The sequence below is a fragment of the Brachyistius frenatus genome, unplaced genomic scaffold (assembly GCF_029030835.1).
Source record: "Brachyistius frenatus isolate BFR_SWC_R1_liver_20210118 unplaced genomic scaffold, ASM2903083v1 Contig_87, whole genome shotgun sequence".
Lineage (NCBI taxonomy): Eukaryota > Metazoa > Chordata > Actinopteri > Embiotocidae > Brachyistius > Brachyistius frenatus.
This window is the reverse complement of record NW_027210686.1, coordinates 1,535,791-1,561,503: the sequence shown is the minus strand read 5'-3', so window position 1 is coordinate 1,561,503 and position 25,713 is coordinate 1,535,791. Positions and strand designations below refer to the sequence as shown.

The following is a 25,713-nucleotide window of genomic DNA, read 5'->3' as shown; positions in this document are numbered from 1 at the left end:
AATCCGTGAAATTCCTTTTTAGCTTTTACATGTCTGAGTCTCCTGCTCAGACTTCCAGCAGCAGAGAACCCGCTGCTCCCAACAGACCCAGATAAACAAAGTTCAGGCTGAGTCCATGATAGGACACTCTTAAGAAGATATGCGGCCTTGTGGTGCGTTCATGAGCAACTGGGAAGTGGGAAAGTACCCCTGTCGAACCGGGAGTATCCCTGTAGCCAAGGGAGGTGGGTGTGTGTGTGTGTGGGGGGGGGGGTTGACGTAGGGTTTGACGTCCCTTAAAGGGCAGTGTTTGTGGTGAAATAAGGAAATGTTGCTGCTCTGAAGTGAAATAGACAGACTTGGTGAGTCCAGCCCAACGAGTTAACGAGCAGCATTAAACAGCAGATCATGAACACGTGTAGAAGTGAGGACCTGCTGAGCTCTGTGTTCCCTGTGTGATGAGGTACTTTGTCACTTTTCTGTATCTGACAGTAGAAACAGCAGATTTTCTGTTTTTGAACCCTCTCTGGAAGTTGGACATTCCCAAATGGGAACCTTCCTCGTTCCCAGTTCCCTGGACGCCACCATTAGCAGTCAGTATTATAGCTTTGTTTTTTCAGCCACAGGTTAACGGTTCCTGCTTTTAGTTCTGCATTTACTTTAATTGGAAGCAGGTAACTTAAATATGTAGGTGACTAACACCAAACAACTCGGCTGTCCTTAGGAAGCCACCAGGCCTCAAATCTACACTGCATAAAATAATGGAAACAATCACAGCGCAGACATGCAACATGTGCTGGACGGCTGAGAGCATCACTCAAAGCTATTTCACAAGGCACCGCTGCACTTATGCACACAAAAAGCAAATAAAAAAATGAAATGTTGGAAGAGAAGATACCGACATGAAGGATGCAGGTAAATGTGGCAGTTTACCAAACCAACAAAAGATGTGTGATGGAAGCAGCTGCTGTCAGGGAGAATCTTTAAAATCACCACTTTAAGGACTTTCAAAGAAAGAAAAACATTAGGAGAGGCTAAATGTTTGACTTGAACACGTGGGAGGAAGAAACAGCGAAGAGCAGCAACCTTTGAAGAGACATCTGAAGTGTAGAAACAGCGAGAGTGACAAGAAAATCCGGAGAGGAGGAGACCGAGGAGCTGAGAGCAAAGTGTGGAGGTGTCCTACACTGTGGAGGTGTCCTACACTGTTTTCATACCCCTACACATACGCGCACGCGCGCACACGCACACTCTCTCGCTCCGGTCTCTGCAGCTCTCTCTCTCTCTCTCTCTCTCTCTCTCTCTCTCTCTCTCTCTCTCTCCCACTTCCCTCTATTTGTATTATTCAGGACGCTACCCCTGTCGTTTATGGCTACGTAAGATTTATGAGTTGTCTCGCTTCCAGCAGCGTGTGTGTGTGTGTGTGTGTGTGTGTGTGTGTGTGTGTGTGTGTGTGTGTGTGTGTGTGTGTGTGTGTGTGTGTGTGTGTGTGTGTGTGTGTGTGTGTGTGTGTGTGTGTGTAAACAGCCCAACTTTAAAACAGATAGCTGTGGTTGTGGGCTGCAGAAATGAGAGGATGAGCTCCGTGTAGGTGGAAGGTGGGAGCCTGAAATGTGTCCGTCTGCAGCTTCTCCTTTGTGCGGACTGAGGATCCAACCTCTCCACTCATTAACCAAACCACCAGTCAGCTGTTTTTTTGTCTTCCTTTTCTTTCTTCCACTGAGCAGCAGGGTGGGAAGAGACGTGCATGTGGATTACGTGTATGTACTGACTTGTGAAAGCACGCCGGTGCTTGTGAAGAGCGGCAGTTGTTCTGTATTTTCTGGGACTGCAGACGCGCATCGACGGTCGGTGTTTCGGACTGAGTCACGGATATCGGGTTTCACCGCCGCAGCTCCGCGCCGCGCGCAGCGATGGGAAGCCTCTCTCCATTTGTTTCTTTCCCCCTCTGGGACTGCAGACGTGGAGGCCTCTGAGGATGACACTCAGGAATTTCCTTTGACTCCTCTTTTTTAAAATCACATATTAACGTGCGCAAAGCGTGTCGCCGTTTAAAAGCCCAAACTAAAATGTACAGATTCAGAATGTTCACGTGCGATGTTTGTTCCTGTTTGTGTGACCTATTTTATTGTGCTGACAGACAGTTTCATTACCCTGTTATGTTCCTACACTGTAGTGTTATTAGCAGTTACTGCATGTGCAAAGTGCTGTTTTAATAACTGTCACATCATGAACTGTTGTCTGCACGCGGCTCTAACCCGCGGCCATCGTCACAACGCTCGTCACACCTCTGGATTATAGTTTATTACATTAGCACGTGTCCATTATATTAGATTACATCACGCTCGTACACTCGCGTGCTTTCGGTGCGAACTCGACGATTTTTAACAACTTTCACCAACATGTGTTCACACTGTTACACCACATTAATATGTTCGCGGTAACACGGCTTTGGAAACGGTAGTTATAAAACAACAACAACAATATGACACTACTAGTAATAATAATAATAATAATAATACAGGCAAATTATTATTGATTAACAAAATAATATCATAATAATAATAATAATAATAATAATAATATGGAAGGGATTGTGGTAAAAAATAAAATAAATAAACAACTACATAATCTATCTTAAAATGTCCATTGAAAATAGAAATGACCACCACGGACATATGTTTAAGATATGTGCTGTTTTCTTAAGATGATATGAGGTTATGATATGAGGTTATGATATGATATGATATGAGGTTATGATAAGGTTATGATAAGCACATCCTCCTCATCTCGTGCGTCTAACAGCGAGTGGATGCACAGACATGGGCCTCTGTCTCATGTCCACGTGCATCAGGAGGAATAACGAAGCACTCACCGAGAGATGTTCTCTTTTTTCCCGGTGGTTTAACGGGGCGAAACGGGTTCCAGAAGTCTCCTAAAACCTGCAGGGTGGAGGGGAAAATAGGGGAGACAAGGGTGAGACAGAAGGGAGGGAAAAGGATAAGAAGGAAAAAAAGAGATATGCAATCAGAAGGTCTCCGTAAAATCCGATGCAGAGCACAGACCTCTTGTAGTCTAATCGAGCGGTTGGGACAGGAGCAACCCGCTGACAGGTATCTCTGACCTTAAACTATCCCCGGAATAAAAGCAGGAGCAGAGGGAAGTATGACGGCTGGCTGACAGTGATGGGAGAGCTCATTGATTCTGGATATCATATTACACGCAGTTTCCTTTCTTTTGCTTTTAAATAGAGGAACTCTGGCTTCAGCTCGAACTGTCTCTAATATTTAAAACAGGACATCACAGATTACATCACGTCAAAATGAAGAGACAGAAAAACACGAGGAGGTTGTGAAATTATCCACAAGCAATGACGCAGAAATTAGTTGCTACAAATCTGCACACACATAAATCCCGTTCAACCAAAGCATGTGTGTGTGTGTGTGTGTGTGTGTGTGTGTGTGTGTGTGTGTGTGTGTGTGTGTGTGTGTGTGTGTGTGTGTGTGTGTGTGTGTGTGTGTGTGTGTGTGTGTGTGTAAATAATAAAAAAGAAAAGAAACCGCTCAGGTTACATTATAATGACCTTAATAAACACTGGGACGGTTGAGCAACACTACGAACACACGTCTAACAAATGAAGTCAGTATCGACAAAAAAACTGAATTAAAACAGAAGAACGCTGGGCTGCGTCTAAACCACCAATCCGGATTATTTACATTGAAAGTATAATATAATATAATATAATATAATATAATATAATATAATATAATATAATATAAAATAATATAATATACTATAATGTAATATAATATAATATAAGCCGTGTGGAAAAACCTTTGAGTTCAAATAAAATGCAACTTATCTCAACTTATCTCAACACACAATGAGAAGTCATAAATTTTGTCAGCAGGAAGAAAAAAAAAAAAGTTAAGTAATCGTAATGAAGCTGTTTCATCCACGCACACCATAAATAACCTGAACATCATTCAGAGAGAAAGCTCTCATCCCGGACAACATCCTCTGTTCCTGCCCTGAGCAGGAGGAGGCCTCCCGGCCGGTCAGACAGACATCCACCCGCTGCGGTAAACAGCGCATACAGCTCAGTTCTAATTGTATAACAGCTCCTCCGACCACAGGATGAAAAGCGCTGTCCGTGTCGTTGCATAGAAGCTGTTTTTATTAAAGCGGTGGAATAAAATCTGTGGCCTGCTCTGCTTCTGTTTCTGCTCCTGACAGCTTCTCCCAAACACATAAATCAAAGCCTCTCGTACCAGCCTCCACCCGCAGCAACTACACTGCTGCCACTACTCCTATGCTACAAACTTATTTATTCTTTCCTTCCATGCACTCACGCACAGCTCTGGCTGCCGTCCATCCCCATCGCAGCACCGGCCGTCGGGCTTTCCTTTCCCCACCCCTGCAGCCCCGCGGGTTAGTCGGAAATTTGCAGCCGCGGAGCAGGACTGGACTAGTCTAAAGTTGCCCGGAAAGTGATGCAGGGGCCGACTAGCTTAGCCAGCTAGCCTATAGGCCGAGACAAAGAGGGGAGGCCGCCTCCAGAGTCCCCAGAAGAGCTGATGAGCCAAATTCGGAGTGGAAGACGAGGCCGAGGGAGAAAAGGGGATTTCACTCCAAATAAAACACACGGGCGCTTTTCTCAGGGTGGATAGAGAGGAAAGTTTGAAGGGAACAATGGAGCAACAGAAACAGCAACAAGATATTATAGGAGCAACTGCAACTATAATTAGAACTGGGCTCGTGCCCAGCGCGCAACAGAAGGTTTAGTGGGTGAAACACACCAGAAGAATGGAAGGAGGACTTCTACTAAATAAATCTTACAGTTAAAATTATTAGATAGATGATAGTTACTTTATTGATTTACTTTATTCCAAGAAAATAAATATTCAGAAAACACCAGTGTGTGTGTGTGTGGGGGGGGGGGGGGTTGTGGGGGTGTGTGGGTGAGGGTGAGGGTGAGGGTGGGTGCTTTATCTCTATTTCTGCTCTTATCTCTGCCTGGTTTGGTGGTGCCATCACCGGCCTGCCTCGGCCCACACACACACACACACACACACACACACACACACACACACACACACACACACACACACACACACACACACACACACAGATTGCTGAGTTGCAATATTTTATTTTATTTTATTTTATTTCTTCAACGTTAGAAACAATCCAAACACAACAGAAACATAAAAGACAGCTCCAGAAGTCCAGACCCTGCAGTAGAGAGGAGGTCTCACTGAAACACTCACACAGCAACATATTGGTGCATACCGCTCCAACCGTGACCTTTGACCCTCTCTAATGGTTAACGACTGTGCAGCAGAATCCCATGTTGGCCTCCAACTTTTATTCAGATACAGATTCACAGGAATGCAGCTAATAGCACAGAAAGACGGTTTCAGAAATCACTGCTGCAACCCACAACAGTCACTCACGTGAACGGAGGAAGCAAAGCCACAACAAGCATACGGGCATGCTAGTTCTACAGAGAGTATTAAATTACAAGTCATAATAAATATTCATGCATCCTGGTTGTTTCTGCACTTGTTATAACCAGGAGGATTTTCCTCTGTTTGACACCAGTGTAATATTTTATTTTATGTTAGTGTGTCAGAGGCTGAATAAAGCAACATATTCAAATGGTGACCACAGCATTTGAATGTCAGCTCAGTGCTTTACAAATGATTATAAAATGTCTGTCGGTGTTTCTGTTGTTTGAAGTTTCACCTTCTGAGAAGCAGAGTTGGACCCTGAACGAAACCTTCTTCAGCTAAAAAACAGGGCGGTGGCTGCAGAACTTTTCAACCAGAGCTGATGATAACTTTAAAATGTCCTGGCCTCAAACAACCCGTGGAGCACATACCCCCATGGCTATCCAGTTTCCGGATTTGAGGTCACGTGCTGCGTTGCCAGTGGGCTTGTGGCCATTTCTATTCTTTTCAAATGACGGCCATGTTAGAGATCAGTTACACCTGTGTTCTCTCTGTTTGGAGGCTGCATGTTGCCATGACACACAGTCGTATTAAAACAAGCCTGTCTTCACACATGCTTTCAATTCATAGGAGTATTTTCCAAATTTAAAATAGAACTTCATCTAAAAACATGTCACATATTTCCTTGACCTCTGGATACCTGAGTGTCTCTATGATTGTTGTCTTTTGAGCGCCGCCGCTGCTTCACCGTCAGCCTGCCGCTGATCAGTCACTATCAATACTCGTTTCACCTCAAAGGACATTTTCATCAAGTTCCTTCAGGTGTAATGAGGTCGAACGGCCGTGCAGCACCATCAGCAGCACCACAGACACAGGAACGCCAAATGGACAAGCGACGACAAACCGAGCACCGCAGCACATTTCACCTCCTCCCCTCCGGCTCCGGGCGGATGACACACAAGTTTCAACACCATTTTTCAAGGGGGAAGATATGCAGAGGAACCGGAGAGAGACACTCTACCTGTTCACAGCCTCCAGTTTGTTTGACTAAAGTGTTGGTCTCAGAGGAGCAAGAAGCGTTTCACATCTATTAGAACCAGAAAGTGAGAATCTGTCACAATCTTCTGTGAACTAACAACCACATGCGGAAGTTTAGTTTCACCCAGAAGCAGGAGGACACTGACAAAGTCATATTCAGACAATGGAACACCACTTTTTCAAGAGAGGAAATAAAGTATTCCCAGTTTTCCTGATCCAGGTGAAATGCATCTATATTACATCTGATCACCTGTAAAGCACCGAGAGCCAATAAAAACACAGGGAATGGTTTGACATTAAAGGTGCGGGCCTATTGATCGATTCAAAATATCAGCTGAAGCCTTGTATCAATCCCTGTTAAAGTTACTGCATTACTCGTTGATAAAAACTCAACGCTTCCTGGAATTTTTTTTTCAAATTAAAAGCCCCTTTGGCATTTCAGTGGAGAGAAACCCTTCTTTTCTTTTATTTTGAAACATTTACAGGACGGCGTTGCGGCTGAATCGTACAGCCACACGGTAGTGAGGCGATGAAAAGGTTACATGACTGACTGTTTGTAAACTCTACACACAACCTGGACACCAGCACTGTAGCAGTGTAACAGCACACAGGTTACTTCAACACACACTCATATCATTTCATTCCTCAGTGTTGGTATTTATCAGACAGGTTTGTGGATGAACCAACTCTGTCCCCGTAAGAACCTGGAATATCCACCTCACAACCATCTGAATTACAAACCCTCTTTGTTTGTAGCGCCGTGAACAGCTTTCCACGTGTTCTACAGTCGGCTGTGAACTGTTGAGATGTGCATCCTCTTATATCATTTACTGAAATCTTCCACTCCCTGTCTAATGCTCCAGTGGACACATAACTGCAGACAAAAGAGCTATTCAAGGCCTGTTTAGGCCACAGGCTTTTCTGAATTTTCTCCCCAATTCATAGCCTCGCAAACTGCTGAAAGCTTTACGGGGATTTTACTAGCAGTCAGAGGTGCCGTCTTAGGTTTAAGAAGAACTTCCCTTTAATAGTTAATAAAAGTTTCATGTGATTCTAATCCAACCTGACTTCTTTAAAATGAATCCGTCTTTATGTACAAAACATGAGCAAAAGCTTGTATCTTGCAAAGCGTGAAATAGACACGTCTGTCCACTACAGCAAAATGTGATAGCCACACTCAGAGCTGTCCAGGTGTTGACAGTTACACATTTTGTAAGTGTGAAACTGACACGCACAATAAATGTCACATGATGAAGGATCATGTGACCAAGTTACCGCAACAGAGACATTGAGACAAAGTGCAAAGGACACTTTTCCGCAGTAGTAGGAGGCAGGAGCGGTGGCTTGGTGGCATTAATCACAGACTTAATCGAACACAGAGTTTATTTTTTCCCTAACCCCAACCATGTGTTTTAGCTAACAGTTTCATTTGTCCGTAGATGACACAGTTCAAAGTGTGCAGTTCCACTACAGGAAAACGTGTAACTGTCACGCCTAGAAAGCCCAAAGCGTGGGCATGTCACATTGTCTTTAAGTCCTAAATCTCTTCACCAAAAAGTTGTATTAACTACAATGAATCAAAATACGTTAGATGGTTTTATTTTGTCTTATTTTATGCCCAACATGAGATCCTTCGAGCCAACATTTCACCCCAGTGTGACGATCCTCTGTAGCTGCAGGCAGGATCGCTCATCACCCCGAAGAGCTGCCCCTGTGGCATCGAGAAACTCCCAGCGTCAGCACCTTCCTTTCACAGAGAGTTAATCTTTATCAGAGATGCTAATCTTTAACTTCCAACTCAAAAGAGAGCCCCGACATCAGGAGGGAGAGAGACAGAGAGGGCGTGAGGATGGGTGGGCTACAGGGAGGTATATGTGGTGGGGGTTTGCCCTTTCTGCTCAGGGCCATGAAAAGTGCCAAGCTCACCAAGTCTGTCAGGCACTGGAGGAACAGGGATGGATGTGACTGCTCAGACCGGTGGATAGTACTCACATGAAAGGAGAAGGGCTGCATTTCTGCTTGAGAGTGTGTCAGCATGCACGACATCTAAATACTGAAAAAAAAATGCCAAAACTGGCTTAAAGCTGCTAAAGTGGTTTGGTTTTGTAGTTTTGTGATGTTTTCAGTGCATTTTTATTTGGTGTCTGTTCTCCATATTGGAAGCCGAGTAGAATGAAGTTAATATTGTGCGTGAAATAGCAATGTGGCAATGTCTAGGCGTGACAGTGACACGTTTTGCTGTGGTCGACCGCCGTGTCTATTACATGCTTTGGCCTCCTTTCTAGGAAAATTAAACCTACTGCATAGTTGCAAGCATGTGACTGGCAGGAAAATGACACTATTACAAAAACACATGGTTGGCTAGGGGGGAAAAAAAGAACTTTGTTACCTTCTGGATTTTAACCTCATCATCACACATGACAATCTGATATTGATGCCATCAACCCAACGCTCCATCTCCTAATGTAGCAGGAAAATGTCCTTAGTACTTGATTTCAAGTACAACACATGATCAAATGATCTTTCCTCACCTGTATGTGTGTTTAGTTCCACGCCTACAAAACATGTAACTGTCACGCCAACACATTGCCAAGTGTAGCTATCTCACGTTTTTCTGAGGTGGACGAGTGTGTCTATTTCACGCTTTGCTGTGATACCGGGTTGCATTGCGGTGTCTTGAAACATGGGTCAGCTGACCTCTCCAGTTAAATGCACAGCAAAACCTCTGATGGGTGATTGTACAGGCAGTCCAGCCTGTGTTGGATCCTGAGTGGAACGCCCCAAACATTAGCATCAGGCAGTTTTTAAAGGCCTCCTGCTCATCAGAGTTTAGGTTTAGGAAATCCTTCTGAATGTAGCCACATGTTCCACTAGCTCTGGTGTATTTCTCAGGATTAAAGCAGGGTGGGTTCAGGTGGGGGGGGGTTTGGATGTCCATTTCGTCATGGCGTGTCTGACCAATGGGGCATGTTAATTTTCTGGACATGCGGCCGCTATGGTGTCAGCCCATCCAGGCACAGGAGCCCTCGGTGATACGTATGTGTTGTAATCTGTGGTTTGGCAGCGACTTCCAGTGGATTTTCCAAAGTTGTTATTATACAGCTTTGAGTTACGCTGAGTGTTGAACAAGCTGGACCACTATAACAGGCCTGTATCCATTTCCTAACAACATGCTGCTCTTATGGCACATGAATCAGAGGAAGAAGCCGGTGATTGTAATATAATCAGGCCACTTGGCTGAGCAGCAGACAGGCCTGCCATTAAGGCTGTTAGAGGAGGAGAAAGCGGCTGTATGGATGTCAGCCAGACCTGTCAGCCTTTATACACTGCAACAGCGTGCCCCCACTACTTTACTCTGATTGGTGTTTTGCCCATAGCTTGTCAGTGATGTATGAAAAAATCAATTAAATCACGGCCGTATTGGAGTTGCTGTGGGTTTTTCAGGACTTTAAAGTCTCTACATCCAAAGTGAGAAAAACCACCAAGGTCAAGCACGCTGGCCGATGAGCTGTTAGACATACAGCACATGCAGGGCAGGTGTTCCCAACCTCTCACTGGCTTTGGAAAACGATCCGGTATTTCTCCAGAAAAAAAGCTAAAAGAAGGCGAAAGGTCCGTTTTTTAGTGATCTTCTAACTTTTCAGGTTCAGCAGGTGACCGACTGGGTTGGGGTGCCCGACCTGTCGATATTACCTGTTTACCTATTAACACATCTTTCCTGCTTCTAGCTCTAATTTAAATGAAGATTAGACTCACGTTTAATTTACCGATCTAATCTTAAAACATCCATCCAATCAGAAGCAGAGGATTTTATTTTCTCTGTTTGTCGGGTAATACTTGAAAGATCAAGAACAAAACCGGTGTTTGGTGAAACCAGTGAATGGCACGGGTTATGACGAAGAGGAGGTCATTTGGTATTTACTGGACGGGGGAACAGGCTCGTAGATAAAGCTCCTCAGTATTTGGGGGATTTAGGGGATTCAGAAACCTTTTTCAGTTCCTATTCATGTGAAAATATATCAGGAGGCTGACCACTGGCTTATTATTTGAAATGTGGGCCTTGTATCTTAAGTCTTGTGATTCATATGGCCCTACATGGTATAATTTATTTAGGGGGCATCTGTGCTTGAATGTTTTTGTAAGACTGACTTCACTAAAGACAGCTTTTCATCTGAGACCTTTCCCTCAGACTGGGAGGCTACTGCTTGGACACGCGTCCAGAAAAACAGGCAGGAACCCCACATCTTATCTGTAAAAGCCTCATGGCGGATCGGTATCTCTGCCCTGCGTAGAACCGCACCTGGTCTCATGCAGCACTTACACTGACAGCACACAGCAACAGATAATGGAAGTCTGTTGTTTTTACTTGCAGGACGACTTTTGGGTTAAAATGGTGTAATTCCTTTTCGATGCTTTTTATTCCCACTGCAGCTGCATTTCTAATCACTGCTGTGGGATGTTGTGTTGAACCAGACGAGATATCTACAGAAACAATATTAAAACTCAACAAATGAATGAAGAGGATTCAGATTGCTAAAACTATTTAATGCACATGTATTTTGTAATGTAATGGACATAAATTCCTCACTTCACCCGCTCCAAAATTCAATTGTGTTCCTATTTTGCTTATTGTGGTTTCGTATCCTTCAAATCTCCCATTAAATGGAGCTAATGTTCCACGTGGTCGATGTAAGCAGAAGAAACTCAACACATTAGTCAGAGCGGATTACGGTCATGATGGAATTAACTTTAGTCTAGAAGTGTTGCACCATCAGACGCCTATTTATTACCATGTTCCCTGTTTTCGTTTCAAGATCTGTGTAGAGGTAAAATCAGTTTTTATAGGACTATTTGTCCATTTGTTGTGTGTTGGGGTGGGGGGCCATAGAAGGACATGACAATTTGTGGATAGGTTAGAGGGAAAGAGAGAAGAGGGGGGGTGGGGGGGGGTGCTTCTTGAGTAAGCAATCTCTTCACACCATCATAAATCACAGCATGGCTAACATGCATCTTCTTTCCTTACACCAAGCAGCAGGTCCCTATTCACTGAGACACACACACACACACACACACACACACACACACACACACACACACACACACACACACACACACACACACACACACACACACACACACACACACTTCTATGTCTGCACGTTGCAGGTAAACCTCTTTTTTCAAATGAGAGACTCAAAGGGAAAAATAAAGAGAGCGTGGCGCCCTGTTCGCCTCCTTGTCTTTCTGAGGCATCTGTCTTCACACACACGCACACACGGAGAGAGAGAGAGAGAGAGAGAGAGAGAGAGAGAGAGAGAGAGAGAGAGAGAGAGAGAGAGGTTTTTTTGGCTTGCACACGGGCACACCCCGTGGATGCCTCGGCGAGTTTGAGAGAGACCACGGCCACACAACAGATAATTAATGACATGTTGAGCCACGGAGCGCGTGGGATGGGGACGTCGGGAACACATAGCGGGACACTGAGCGGGAGGCATCCCGGCAGACCTTACCTCCTCTCTGTCGGAGTGTCTCTCCTGCTTGATCTCCTCCTGGACGCAGTCAGTTTTGGACACGGACGCACCAGAGAATCCCCTTCTTGGAAAACCTTGGACCTATTTTTGACTGACTGCGAATGCGTAATTACGCGCGGTCGGTCCAGGGGTGCACTCGCGTCCGAATGACACTAGAGTAAGATTCATACACATTAAACTGCAGCACTGCATGTAATCAGGACGCCTCTACAACGCAACGTAAAGAAGACGCCGCGTGTCTTCATGTCCGGTTTGGGAGAAGACATCAATTTTAGAGGTCCGTTTACAAAGCTCCAACAGTGAGCCTGCCTCCAGCTCACAGGCTGGCTGGGACTGCTCGGTCTGGGGCTCACTGTGTTACTTTACCCTAAAAAACACACCGCGTGCGCGCGCTCACCCCCCTCCGCCTGCACAGCAAAGTCCTCTTTATAACGGGCTGTTGCCTGTCCGGGACCACGGAAAGGGCTCGCGCTTTCCTTTTCTCACGCCTTATCGTTCACCGTCCACCGTCCACGAGCCGGTTTGGGGTGCAGCGCCGGCGGAGACTCCAGAATAAAGCTACCAGAGGCTCCCTGGATTGTGACGCGGTATTCCCTGGACTCCCTGCCTCCTGTCTCAGCTCACCGACAGAGACAGGCCCAGTCCTCCTTCGTCCTTCCGTCTCTCCCTCTTCTCTTTCCGTCTTTTCTCCCTGACTATCTTTTTGGTTCAATTTGGCCTAATTCACACACACAAAAACAACAACACGCTGTTTAGTTGTTGTGCTGCTTCGTGGTCATGAGTCACATTGCTGACCTGTAACGCTCGTGGACATAAACCACAACGGAACCCGGTTCTTTCCCTTCTGTGCCACGTTCCCTTTTGGTCTCCTCTCGGACCTCTGGTTGTAGGTTCGTCCGGCTCTGGCGGATTGACACCATGAACTGTTCCTGAACCGGGCTGCGGACTGACAGATAGACAGGCCGCGAAGACCCAGGGAGTCGCGGAGGGGGAAGGGGAGTTCTGGTTCTTGTTCCTGTCCAATAGGGAATGTTGTTGAGGTGGGCCAAGGGGTTTGTGAGGTTCAGCGTGACCTGCCTGTCTGTCCTGCCTGTGCAGAGGCCAGATGTTGGTTATTACATGGCGTCAAACTGAGCGCGATCAGAGGAGAGGAAGAGGGAGAGAGAGCGGGGAGGAAGAGCAAAAATGTCGCTGTGATTTGACCCGCGCGAACTGTTTCCGTCGCGTTTGTCTCGATTCCACATTCAGTGAGTGAATATATTGGGATATATCCCCATATATCATCAAATTTAGAATATTCCTGCAGTGTGAGAGGAAGCAGAAGTCAAATTTATAAATATAAGTTTACAAAGGGATGATTCAGATATCCAGATGTTGTCAGTCTGTCTCAGAATGAGCATCTTGGGACATTTGTGGACACTCTGGACATGAAGGTGCATCACTAAACTTTTTTTTTTAGCCCTCCTGTTATTTCTGAGATGAAATTCATACCAAAAACAGATGCACGTGGCCTCGATTTCCTTCTGTCTCTCCCACTGCGTTCATTTGTTTTATCTGCCCACGCGCACACACAAGCTGAGAGATAAAGCGAAGAGGAGAGGGAGCGGAAGAGGAGTTCAATTACAGAAAGAAAAGCGTTACTTTGAGTTTGTTGTCGAGCCGCAGCGTGGCTTCAAATGATAAAAAAAAAAAAGAAAGAAAAAAAGAGCACGGAGAGAAAATAAGCGCGTGCCTGTTCCCCTCCTAACATCTCCGGCTCAGCAGCTTATCGCTCTCGTGCATGCAGCTCCGCAGCCCGGTTGAAAAACGCGCAGCTCGCTCGCGGATTCTGGTTCCACTTTCGGCCGCTCATTTTTCGCGAGCTTTGAATCACTGCTCTCGCGCAGACCCTTATAAATTAGCGCGAGGCGTCTTATTGATTTATTTCCGAACAGCTAATCATCTGCGCGCGAGGAAGAGCCCGGGAAGTACCTGACGCAGGGAGCACGAGACTGGATATCTGCAGCCTGTAAGAAGACATACAGCAATTAAATAATAATAATAATAATAATAATAATAATAATAATAATAATAATAACAATAACAATAAGCTCGATGATGTTATTTTGTTTCTTTTGTAATACATCATGTAAAATGCTCCTTTCCGTTGCCGCTGATTTAAAGCTTCGGTAACGTTTTGTTAACATTATTTTTCCCACACTTCAATCTTTGGCTCGTTAACGTCCAGCGGCTCCAGATTTATGAGGCCGCGCGCTACTCTGATTTATGTTGGACTGTTGTCGAAGGCTCCTGCTCTCACTGCACCTACACAGATACTGCTTCTTCTTTCTTTCTTTTTTAAAATATTATCATTTTATTAAAGAGAGAATTAAAAAGCACTTCGGCCGTGAAGAGACTCATGAACAACCTTCGTGTCTGACGGCGGATATGGATCCACTGGATAAGAGCTATATTTTCAGAGCGGTTCAAGAGTTGGATTTATTTGACCGTTTTATTTTTAAATTATTTTATTTTACTGTTATGTTTTTTTTACAGCGCTCCCCTGCAGATGGACTCGATCAGCTACATTTTAACGTGTAGATTAAACAGAAAACAGGTTAATTTTCTAAAATGTATTTTTTTATTCATTTCACTTGTGTATCTGTTCTTCACCATCGTGGTTTCTGGTGTTAAATGGACTGTTGGACTCCGAATTAAAAGGCGGATTTTAAAAATAAATAAATGGAGAGTGCTCTCTCTGCGCTTTTAAAAAAAAGTCTACGAAGTGAAGAGAAGCGCGAGGCAGACAACATGGCTGCCAGTGTCAGCAGTGAGTGGGAAGATGCGCCTTGTGTGAAGTCTTGTCCGCTGACCTGCTTACGTTCTTCCAGACGCGTGGGTCTGCACCGACCTTGTCTTTGACCACATGCAATAAAAGGATGCTTCGCTCGCGCTGCATGAAAAAACACTCACGTTCATTTTGTGCTTCGTTTTTTTCAGCATTTCATCCTGAACAGAAAAATACAATCTCCCCTTCGGCTCTCAGTGAGCGGCCCATCAACAGCAGACAATACAGCCGAGATGAAGACTAACTCTGCGTCTCCACACACACACACACACACACACACACACACACACACACACACACACACACACACACACACACACACACACACACACACACACACACACACACACACACACACACACACACACACACACACACACACACACACACACACACACACACACACCGGATTAATTCATTTCAAATGCGCGAGACAACATTAAAAAGTAGAGCGTTAAATTCACAGAGGTGGAGATTAAAAAAACAACAGTATCCTGTTTGAAATGTCCGATCGACAGTTTTAATATGTCTCCCTACGCACCTCTGATTGTAGCAGATGTCACAGAGCTGCAAACATTATTCTCAGATTCAGTTATTTCAGTTTGTGGTGTCACAGAAGAGGACATGAATGATTCATCTGTGTGTTTGTCAGATGAGTAACACACGTGCCTGTTCACTTCTAATAACAGCGCAGCGGCGACAGCGAGGGCAAAATTGTATTTAATGGCGCGTAATTCGGAGAAAGTGGAGAGTAAATGTACCGAGGCCTCACAGGACTGAGAGCAGCAGCTAGAAAGGACGTCAGACGGGGAGATATATCATTTCTCAACGCTGATTCAGATATTTAAACTATTTCAGCTGGTTTGACCCACAACTAGGAGCCCAGGCAAAACATACTGAACAGTGGACACACGATCATTTAAACCGACTGATCCTCACGCGCTGTTTTAGGAAGCTGTGTTTGACTCGATTTTTCACGCCAGGATTTCTCCCCTCCGTGCAGGACCGGGTTCACAAGCCGCCTCCTGCCTCCTCAGTCCGCAGACTGGCACGAGGAAAACACATTCCCGATGTTTCCTTGTCACCCAAATGAGATGTGAAGTCGAGCTACCCGGTAAAATATATAAATATATATGAAAAACGAAGGAGAAAAAAAAGAATCCTGTAACCCCCCCCCCCTCGGTATCCCTCCATTTCTTCCTCCGTCCACAGAAATGGGGCGAGATATTGTTTGTGACGTGGCGGCGGACAGCGCGGCCTCTCTGCCATTTCTGTGTGATGGGAAGCCGCGGAGCTGCTCTAATTTGGTTACACTAAGGTTTACACTGGTAGTGATGGTGGTGGTGGTGGTGGGGGGGTACCAGGAGACGGAAGAAACCGAAGACATATGACTGTAAAGTGATTCCAGGAGCACATGCGTCCATCTGCACGAGCTGCAGCCCTGCATTAGTCAATGGTTAAAATAATAATAATATTAATATTAATAACAATAATAATAACTGATCAAATTGTCTGGCACACTAATATTATTTCATGTAATAAATGTATTTGATGCTGCTCCCTGTCTTTTGTCCTTATTACATGTGTTACCAGCTGACACCAACACAGCAGCACAAGCGTCACAAACTGCACTGAATTATGGTCAACCGATGAAATTACCGTTACCTTATACCCCCCCTCCCCTCCTCCCCCGCACAAACTTCAAACACACACTTGCTCGTAGCAAATTGGAGAGGCTATAAACGGAAGCACGAGCAGCTCACCGTGTCTCACACTGATTTTCCACAGAGTGTGCAGAGGAATGCAACATTTGAAATGAGATGTATGTTGATGGGACGAGAGAGAACGAAACCCTCCCCGCCCCTGCAGCTCATTTCCCCGGCACATTCAAGGGAAGAGAAGAAGGTCTGATTCACGGTGAAGGATTTGAGCAAAGGCAGAGACTCTGAGTGCTGACATGAATAATGGCGAGCAGCTCCAGTCCAGCCGCACGTCTGGGGAAAAAATGAAAAAATGCAGGGAGAGAAAAAAAAAAAAATCTAAAACTGTACTCGCAGTGAATGAAGAGTCTGGTTCCATGTGTAAAGTTTAACTGAAGCATCTGTGTTCATCAGAATAGGAGAAGAACATGCAGGTAGTTTTGGTGACTTGAATAAAGCCACCATGCGCATTCCTCCCCGGAAGCGTCCTTTCCTGCACAAAGCATTTTAATGGTTGCACTTCAGTGGAAAGCAGGGGCCTAACTGTGCTCAGGAAGCCATGGACTCAAACCGGGGTCATTTATATCCTCAGCCTGGCTCCTCCGGCTCAGCTGCTGGGATTCATTCACACCTCCTAGCTAGATAAATGAGATTTTCCTGGCCGCCAGGTCCTTTTTATGAAATTTCATGGCGGCCGAGGCCACATTTAAAACAAATCTCCCGTTAATTAGTCGCCGCAGTAAATTAGGACCCGGAGCTACAGCAAGGCACTGTCACAGTGAGGCGGGAAACAGAAAGCAGCCCAGTAATAAAGTGTAAGAAAGCGGAGGGTGTGAGTGAGGGCAGAGGAGGAGGAGGAGGAGGAGGAGGAAGAAAGAGAGGAAGGCAGTGAAAACACAGCCGGAACAGAGGCGACATCTCTTCCTCCTCTCCTTCTTCTTCCTCGTTCCGGTGGGTCAGCGGTCCGGCCGCCGTCGGTTTTCCATCTCCGTCTTCCCGCCGTGAAGGAAAACATGATTTATCGCGGGCAGCGCCGTAAACAACAGCTCTCCCTCACAAACACACAATGGCAGCCGCGGCCGCACGCTGACACCCTGCCTCTATCCATCAAGAGACGGAGAGAGACGGGAGAGGGAGAGGGAGAGGGAGGGATGGACGGAGGCAGAGAGAGATGTGGAGGCAGACAGGAGGTGATGGCACAAAGATGGAGAAGAATATCCAAGTGCTTCTTAGAATAAAAACAGCCATCGGCTGACGCTGCCCTGCTCCTCTCTGCTCTCTCCGGTTTGCGGCTGCACCGCTCCAGCCTATAAACAATGGCTGATGATGATGGGTGGGGGGTGATGTGTAAACAACACGACAGCAACATGCACGATGAGAAAACACGGAGAAAGATGGGTATTTTTTGGGGGGCATATTTACCACGTTGTTAAAATAGCCAATGATTCAGTGAGAGTGATGCGGGCGAAGACGGCGCAGCGGCGGAGCAGATGAGGAAGAAGTGTGATTCCCCCCATGCAGTCCCCTTCCTTCCGCAATACTCACGGTGTCCACAACGACCCACAAGACGCACACCCGTCCAAATTTGTTTTATTGCAGCCTCCTTCCCTCTTTTCTCTTCCTCTCTCTCTCTGTTGGCGTTCCTCAGTGTCTCCTCTTCTCCCCCTCTCTCCCTCTCTCTCCTCTCCTCTCTCTCTCCCCCTCTCCCCGGTGCTACAGGGGGGCTTGTATCGGGTTTTTTTTTTTTTTTTTTTTTTTTTTTTTGAAAGGACAGTTAAGTTTTCCACGTCAGGCACTCGCGCGCCGGAGCTGCACCGTGTCTTGGCGTGATATTCCTGACGAATACATATCTATTCTGCAGCCTCTGCATTCATTATTGGATGAGTCACGTGACGGCGTGTTGGTCCGGGTGGGGGAGGTGGGGTGGGAGGGGGTGTGAGGTGCCCGTTCGCGGGACAGATCTGGAACCCGCGCGTATATCAGAAATAAATGTTAAAAAACAAAAGGAGAGCACTTGTGTTATCGTGTTCACCTTTCAGCCTCTTCAGTGGGAGGCAGAGGAGTGTGTGTGTGTGTGTGTGTGTGTGTGTGTGTGTGTGTGTGTGTGTGTGTGTGTGTGTGTGTGTGTGTGTGTGTGTGTGTGTGTGTGTGTGTGTGTGTGTGTGTGTGTGTGCTGTAGGGTAGGCCTCTGACAGACACAGACCAATAAATGAAGATTGTCACCGACTCGGTTCGTTTTTAAAACGGACTGCACGCTGCAGACTCCCTCTTCGTTATTCCTCACTGTCATCTCGCGCTCAGCTCCCATCAGCCGGCCGGATGAGGGGATTCCTGCTTTCTTCTGTTTCACAGGATCTTTCCAGCTCAAATATTCGATGATGACGGCGGAGATCATTTCTCTCCGGTTTATTTCTCTTGTTTGAGTGTCCTAAAACTAAACCACTCATTTAAGCAACTAAGACTCTTGCTAACTGCGTCAGTGAAAAGAAATCACGCCAATTTGCTAATTTAATCATTTTAAATTCATGCCTCGCATCGAAATATGAAAGTGAAGCGGCTGGAAACCAAAAAGTAAAAAGAGAAGATAGGCCAGGCTTTTCTCCCACCTCTGTGACATCATATAATCAGAATTACCTTAAATAATTGATTTGGACCAAATTGTCCAACACCTCCTTTTGTTTCCCATGAACAAATGTTCCTGGTGGCGCGAGCTGCAGCTCGTTTCGAAGAACCCTTTTACTCAGCAGGGAGACTGTGGGACAGGTAGCAGCAGAGGACAGAGCCACGGAGACAAAGAGACACGCGGAGAAAGACACCGAGGAGGCAGAAAGAAGGAGAGAGGGACAGACAGACGAAGAAACACGGCAGAGACCAAAACCCCCGCAGCGAGGCCGCGCAGGGCAGCAGCAGCACAATGTAGGAATCCAGAGCTGGAGCCGCCTCCAGCAGGACAATGGAGAGCACAGAGCTGGGGCTGCGAGGCTCGAACCGAGCTGCTGAGGAGCAAACAATCAGCACTTCAAGGTCAAAGAATGGGCCGCAGCAGCCCGAAGACTCGCTGCTGCTCCTCACGGGACACGGAGGGGTCGAACCTGAGTCTGCAGCGGCACCAGAAATATTCCAGAAGCTCCTGTTCACCCCAAACCAAACACTTCGTTTTATATTTCAGTCCAACATCTGTGGGAGAACCGCGGAGACAAGAGAGGAGGTGGAAAATAAAAGAGAAGACATATCAGACCGGGAGGGAATTCGGTTTTTGTCTCTAAATATGAGGGAAAAAATTGTTAGAATTGAGGAAATAAATGGGGAATTAATTTGGTGGTTTTTTTCTTTAATGCTAAACATGCGCAGATATTCGTATGAACTTTATCCCGAACACGCGCCGCTTCCTCCAGATTTTTACCCACAACAAGATTAAAATCAAACATTTGCGGTGGTGATGATGGCGTCTTTAATGACGGCCATAAATTATAGCAATCACAGTGTGAAACAACAGCTAAGATAAGTAGCAGCAGAGACCTGGGTCGGCCTGACAACAGCAATACGAAGCAGCTCTGTAAACTTGGCACAGCCACATGCAAAGCTGTTCCCACACAAAGCTCCAACAGCACAAACACAACGGAATTATGAAGGGCGGGTTTGTTGAGTCAAGCACCGGGAAATACTCACGGTAGCGGAGTAACGCTGCGAGCTGGGACTGTACTGATTGTTTGTGTGATGCTGCAGAGACACTTCACATCAGAGCACAGAACAGAACTACGTTTCACATGTGCAGCTTCCTGATTTTTGCAGGACAACACGCTGCAGATTCATGTCAATAAAAGCATTATTTTAACAACGAGATGCAGAATAACGGCGGATTTCTCTGAGTGTCTCTCGCTCCGTGATGGATTAAGACCGATTTTTCCTGCTTGTTAATGATTAACGAGGCTGTGAATAAAAAAGAGAGAAACTCAAAATGTCTCTGAGAAAGACCGTAAAATGTAAGTGTCAAGGCACCTGACAGGATGGTAAAATACTATTAATTTTTATCATTATTATTATTATTATTATTTTAAATTATATATTCGGATCAGTCGGGTCGTGCAGAGAAGCAGAGGAGACAGGAAAAGAAGGCGACAGATTGATTTACAAAACCTTTTACTGCGGCTCGTAAATCTGTTTCGAGACGGCAGCACGTGCACAACCGGTTTTTGAAATATTCGTCTCTTGCACGAGACGTGAGGGCTTCCCTCTGCTGTGGGGTTGCACCAGACTTCCCCGGCCGGGCTCACGAGCCGTGGCCGGCCGCGCGCCCTCACTTATATTCCCTTTATATTATATTTATGTTAACAAACATATCAAAATCCATAAGTAATAACAGCTGAGTGATGAGACACGGGTTTTAATGCATATGTAAGCACGTTATGAAAGAGGCGGGACCTCTAACGTTGACCCTGAAATCGTGTTTGAAAGCCGCCTGTGAGGATTTAAAAAAGGACCAGTGACACTGCAGTGCACCCGGCCGGAAGGCCACGCAACAACTTCCCTGGATTTGTTTTATATTTTCACATGTTCACTCATGTTTACAGCTTTAAATGTCACGTGAACACCAACAGGCCTCCGGGTTGTCCACCAGCTCCTGCTGCATCCGTGCTGATGGAAACCGGGAGGTTAAATGACTAACCAACGGAGCGTCCAACATTTACAATGTTCTGCTTCACACATGAAGAAGGGCGAATGCACGGTGACATTTTGTAGTGATTTCATCCGTCTTTGTTCTCCCTGTTCTTTTCTGAACCTCTCATTGTGGAATTAAAGACACTTAATTGTCGTCCAAATGAAGAAGTGAACAGGAGGTCTTAAATTCGTATTTGTCTTCACGTCCTGTGACTAAATGACTTTTCAGAAAAACAAATGTGAAGAACTGTTTTTTATTCAAAACATTTTTTTGGTATGACCGTGTAAAAAGTAAAGAGAGATTGGGAGATCCTAATGAGCCGCCATCATTTCTACAGGCCGCAGAAGGTCATTTATCAGAACCGGATATGAGCGCGGCCTCGTCAGACCGCGGGTCGGCTCCTCTGCACTCACAGCTGGACTTCACAACAAAGTCAAGTTTAAGAGCCACAAATGTGTCTTCAAGTGTTTTCTTATTTTTTCCTGTCAGTGATAAAAGCTCAGCCTGATCTAACATACGGAGCAGTTTGTATTCATGAGTGCTCCAACTGCAAAGAAGCACCCAAATATGAGTATCTTCATGGTTTTGGTTCAGTGAAGTGTTTCCAGAATGAAGTGCACTCTTCATCTTCCTCTTCCATCCTGCAGCTAATTCAAGTAAACCGTGCACTGATGCTACTGATATAAAAGCAGTTGTTACTCATCTTATCATCAAAAAACCCGCCTCTTACTAACAAGGCAGAGCCCGCGTGCTCCAGCAGCAGGCCTGCAAAAGGAAACTGTTTCTGCGCGTGCAGCAACTTGGCAGCTTTCTTTTTAATACTTAATATGTGTCTACTTTTAAATACACACCCACACAGACACACATACACACACAGCCGGTGCAGTAGTAAAAGGCTGGCAGCCATATATCTTTCGTGACGACCTCCTCCTGCAGTCCGCGCGCCTGCACCGTGACCTCCTCGGCTCCTCGCGCTCTCCAGAATAATAAATTTCTCGGGCAACGCGGATGCAACGAGCGAGAGGGGAAAAACGCGCCGGCGATTTGTCTGGCAATTAGCAAACCACCGCGAGACTCCGCGGGCCAGAGCGCGAGAGGGAGAGGCTGCTGTTACTGTTGGGCTTTGCTGCGTGTGTGCCAGTCTGTGTCTGCACGCGTGCACGCGCATACTGGACACATAGCTGGTGCCTGCATGTTACCCTGCGTGTCCATCCGCGTGCATGCGTGTTGTGAAGCCTCTGCAACAACCTGCGGAGCAGAGTGAGAGCTGCCCACCTGCCCGCCAGCTTCATGCTTTTATTTCACACTTATCACACTGCTAATCCCAAAAAACACACATCCAACTGGGGTTGGAGAGACGCGTCAGGACAAGAGATGAGGCTGCACAGAAAACAGCACATCATTTACACAATCTGAAATCACAAAACTTATGTCTGTTTCACTAAATAAATCAACTGAAGAGAATTTTTCTGTACATGAAAGAGCGCCAATATCTGCCCTACGAGGCCATTCACTTATGATATGACATCACTTGATCTCACCAACAGACTGGATGGCTTTCCTGCCACCAGGTCTCCTGGTGTCCTCCACACCTGCACCTTTCTTCGGTGCATTTTCCACCTCTTGCAGCCATTATTTTACTGCAGTCAACAGAGTCAAACCTACATGACACAAGCAGGCTTTGCCTGAAATTGACAGGTCCATCCACTACGGTAAAACGTGACATAACTACGCTGGGCGACGTCTTTCCATCAGAGTTACACATTTTCAGAGCATGTCTATTACAGCTTTTAAAAATGTCCCTTGCACTTGTTCTCAGTACCTTAATGTTAAGGTACATTGGTCACATGATCCTTCCTCATGTGACATTTGCATGCATGTAAGTTTCACGCTTACAAAAGGTGTGATATACAGGTTCCACATCAAAACCTGTCACGCCTTGACGGCCCTCAGCGGGTCCACCTCACGTTTGGCTGCAGTTGACGGGCGTGTCTGTTTCTGGCTTCGTTTGTACCTTTTGTTCCACAACAACAAAAGTTGGCCCCGACGCTCGTTATTCCTGTTTGCTTGTTCACCTATTGACTGAAATAAATGGTGGTTTTAATCCTTTGATGTGATCAATAATCGATTAATTGATTTTTTGTTTTTTTTTGGTTGTAATAATGATGCAGGAAGAGACGGATGCTATTGAAGAATCCGAGCTCCATTACAAAATAAAATGAAGAAAACTCAGCTGTGTGTGGTAAAGAAATGCAACTTCGCTTCGGAGGAGGTTTGTAAAGATTTCCAATAATCCTCCGGGTGTTCTGACCTTTGACCTTTCTCTGTAAATGATGGAGCTGAGGCAGTTTACCACGTCATTTGCTGTAAGTGAACTTCTCTGGGTTACATCGTCAAAATATTTCAATCTAAAATCGAACGCTGTGTTCGGACGTGTTTTCAAAGCTCCTCTGGAGCACCTGACGGACACATGACTGAAAAACGCTCTGTGTTTGGATCCAGTGGGGCTAAAATGCTAAACATCAAAATGTAGGAGACCTGAGAGCAAAACGTGCAGTTTTACTGAATTATAAATATAAGGATAGTTTAAGGAGGTGGTCAGGTAACAACGGGACACCAGGTCGCAGATTTAATTCCAATAATAGCCACGATTAAAAAAACACAAAGCTGCAGAAGTTTCATCCTAAAATGTTTCGATTCCCCTGCAGTTCTGTTTACAGGATTTGAATCCTCCTTTATGAAGTCTGCTGGTTGACATGAAAACAGTTGTCTCCTGGATAACTTTTTAAAATCTTGCCTGACTTATGAGACATCAAATGAGAAATAGAGAATGAAGAGACATGACAGCTGTATGGGAAACCAAACTGACCAACGGCTTTTAGCCCTGTGTGATTATTCTTTGATGAATCAGTGCAGCCAGCACCGTCTCAGCTGCAGGTCAGATCACCAGCCGGTCCATTCCAGATGAATAAGAATCACACACAAGCACTTTCACAGTAAAACTCTCTTCCGTTTTATATCAATCAGCTTGGAAATGAATGTAATGTCAGAATTTTTACCAAACATGAATCAATATTCTCCTGATGAGTAGAGCATCATGTGAAAAAGGCTAACGGAGGAGGAAGGCTGCGTTTACTCTGATGTTCTCAGCCTCGCGGATCCAACAACACATTTAGAAAGGCTCTGTGTTCATGTGACAACATGTTTCCTCAAAGGAAGGAGGATTGAGAATCTTGTCCTGTTATGGCCTGTAGCTGACCCCAGCGAGGTGAAAGGGTTGTCTGTGTGTGTGTGTCTGTCTGTCGGTCTGCGCGTGGGAGCGCCCGTTACAGTGAACCCCCTGGTGGAGGAGGCCTCCGGAGGTCTGGGAATGTCCGAGGGAGCTGAGGGTCTGACAGCCTTGTGAGGTCAAAGGGGGCCATAGTGGGGGTAGGTAGGTATGGTGTGTGTGTGTGTGTGGGGGGGGGGGGGTAGCCACGGGTCAGCCTCTGGCTTCAGAGCCAGTGGACCTCATCGGTCAGAAAAACGTGTCCCCTGGTTGAACCCTGTGTGGCAGCTCGGCCGTCCCTCTGTCCCTGCAGGACCATCGATTTCCCCTCTTCTCTCTCTCTCTGCTTCTGAATCCCTTCAATACTCGCTGCTTCTATTTCTGCCATTTGTTTCTCTTACTTTTCCATGCATCTGATTACGTCATTGACGTCCTCGTGAGAGGCCGGAGCTGCTGCCCTTTTTTTACTTTTTAATCCCGGGCAGATTGATTTCTGACGGGGTCAAACATGAGTGAGTGCGCTTCCTGCGGCCGCTGCTGCTCGGTTCGGCGCACACCGGAGGCCTGAGCGCGCGCAGCGGCCGCCGATCGTTCGCAGTTCATTTGAAAAGCCTGCAGATCGTTTGTTTTCCAGCTAAATTGTTTTGGAGCGCAACCGAGAGAGTATCCATTAACTAGCTACCCGGGTTCTTGTAATTTTTCTTTTTCACCCCCCCTCCCCTTCTCTCCCCGTGAACGCCTCTCTCCAACTGAACGCCGTATTATTCATGTTCCCACCACAGCATCTCATTAAAAGCTAAAGGCCTAAACCACAGCAACACGTTTTAACCACAGCAACACAAGCAAGATAAAACGCAAAGCAAACTTTCACAACCATTTCTGGCATAGACATTTCTGGATGTTCCTCAAGTCATATGAGCCTCACAGGCGACACTGGGAAACTAAAATTATAACTTTCGGATGAATCTGAAAAAAATCTCCTAAATGGACTGTCTCATACTTCCCACAAATGCCGTGCGTGAAAGACGCACAGCGGCACATTTTACGCAAAACAACAGATGCTCGAGAAGTGGCGGGCCTCACGCAGAAGTGACACCGGGGTGGAAACAGATGCACAAACTCAGGAGAAAACAGAACCCAGCACAACACAAGACCGTCACCCGAACTATACGCTGCATGCAAACACACACACACACACACACACACACACACACACACACACACACACACACACACACACACACACACACACACACA

The 25,713-nt window shown here is 46.0% G+C and overlaps 1 protein-coding gene across 1 annotated transcript in view; it reads right to left on the bottom strand.

The window, feature by feature from the left end:
* The window catches only part of hoxb3a (homeobox B3a), a 49,465-nt gene that overhangs the window by 11,020 nt on the left and 12,732 nt on the right, over positions 1-25,713 (bottom strand). The window contains exon 3 of the mRNA XM_069709925.1: positions 2,855-2,921. The gene's annotated coding sequence lies outside the window, so the exon portion shown is untranslated. The remainder of the gene's footprint in view (positions 1-2,854; positions 2,922-25,713) is intronic.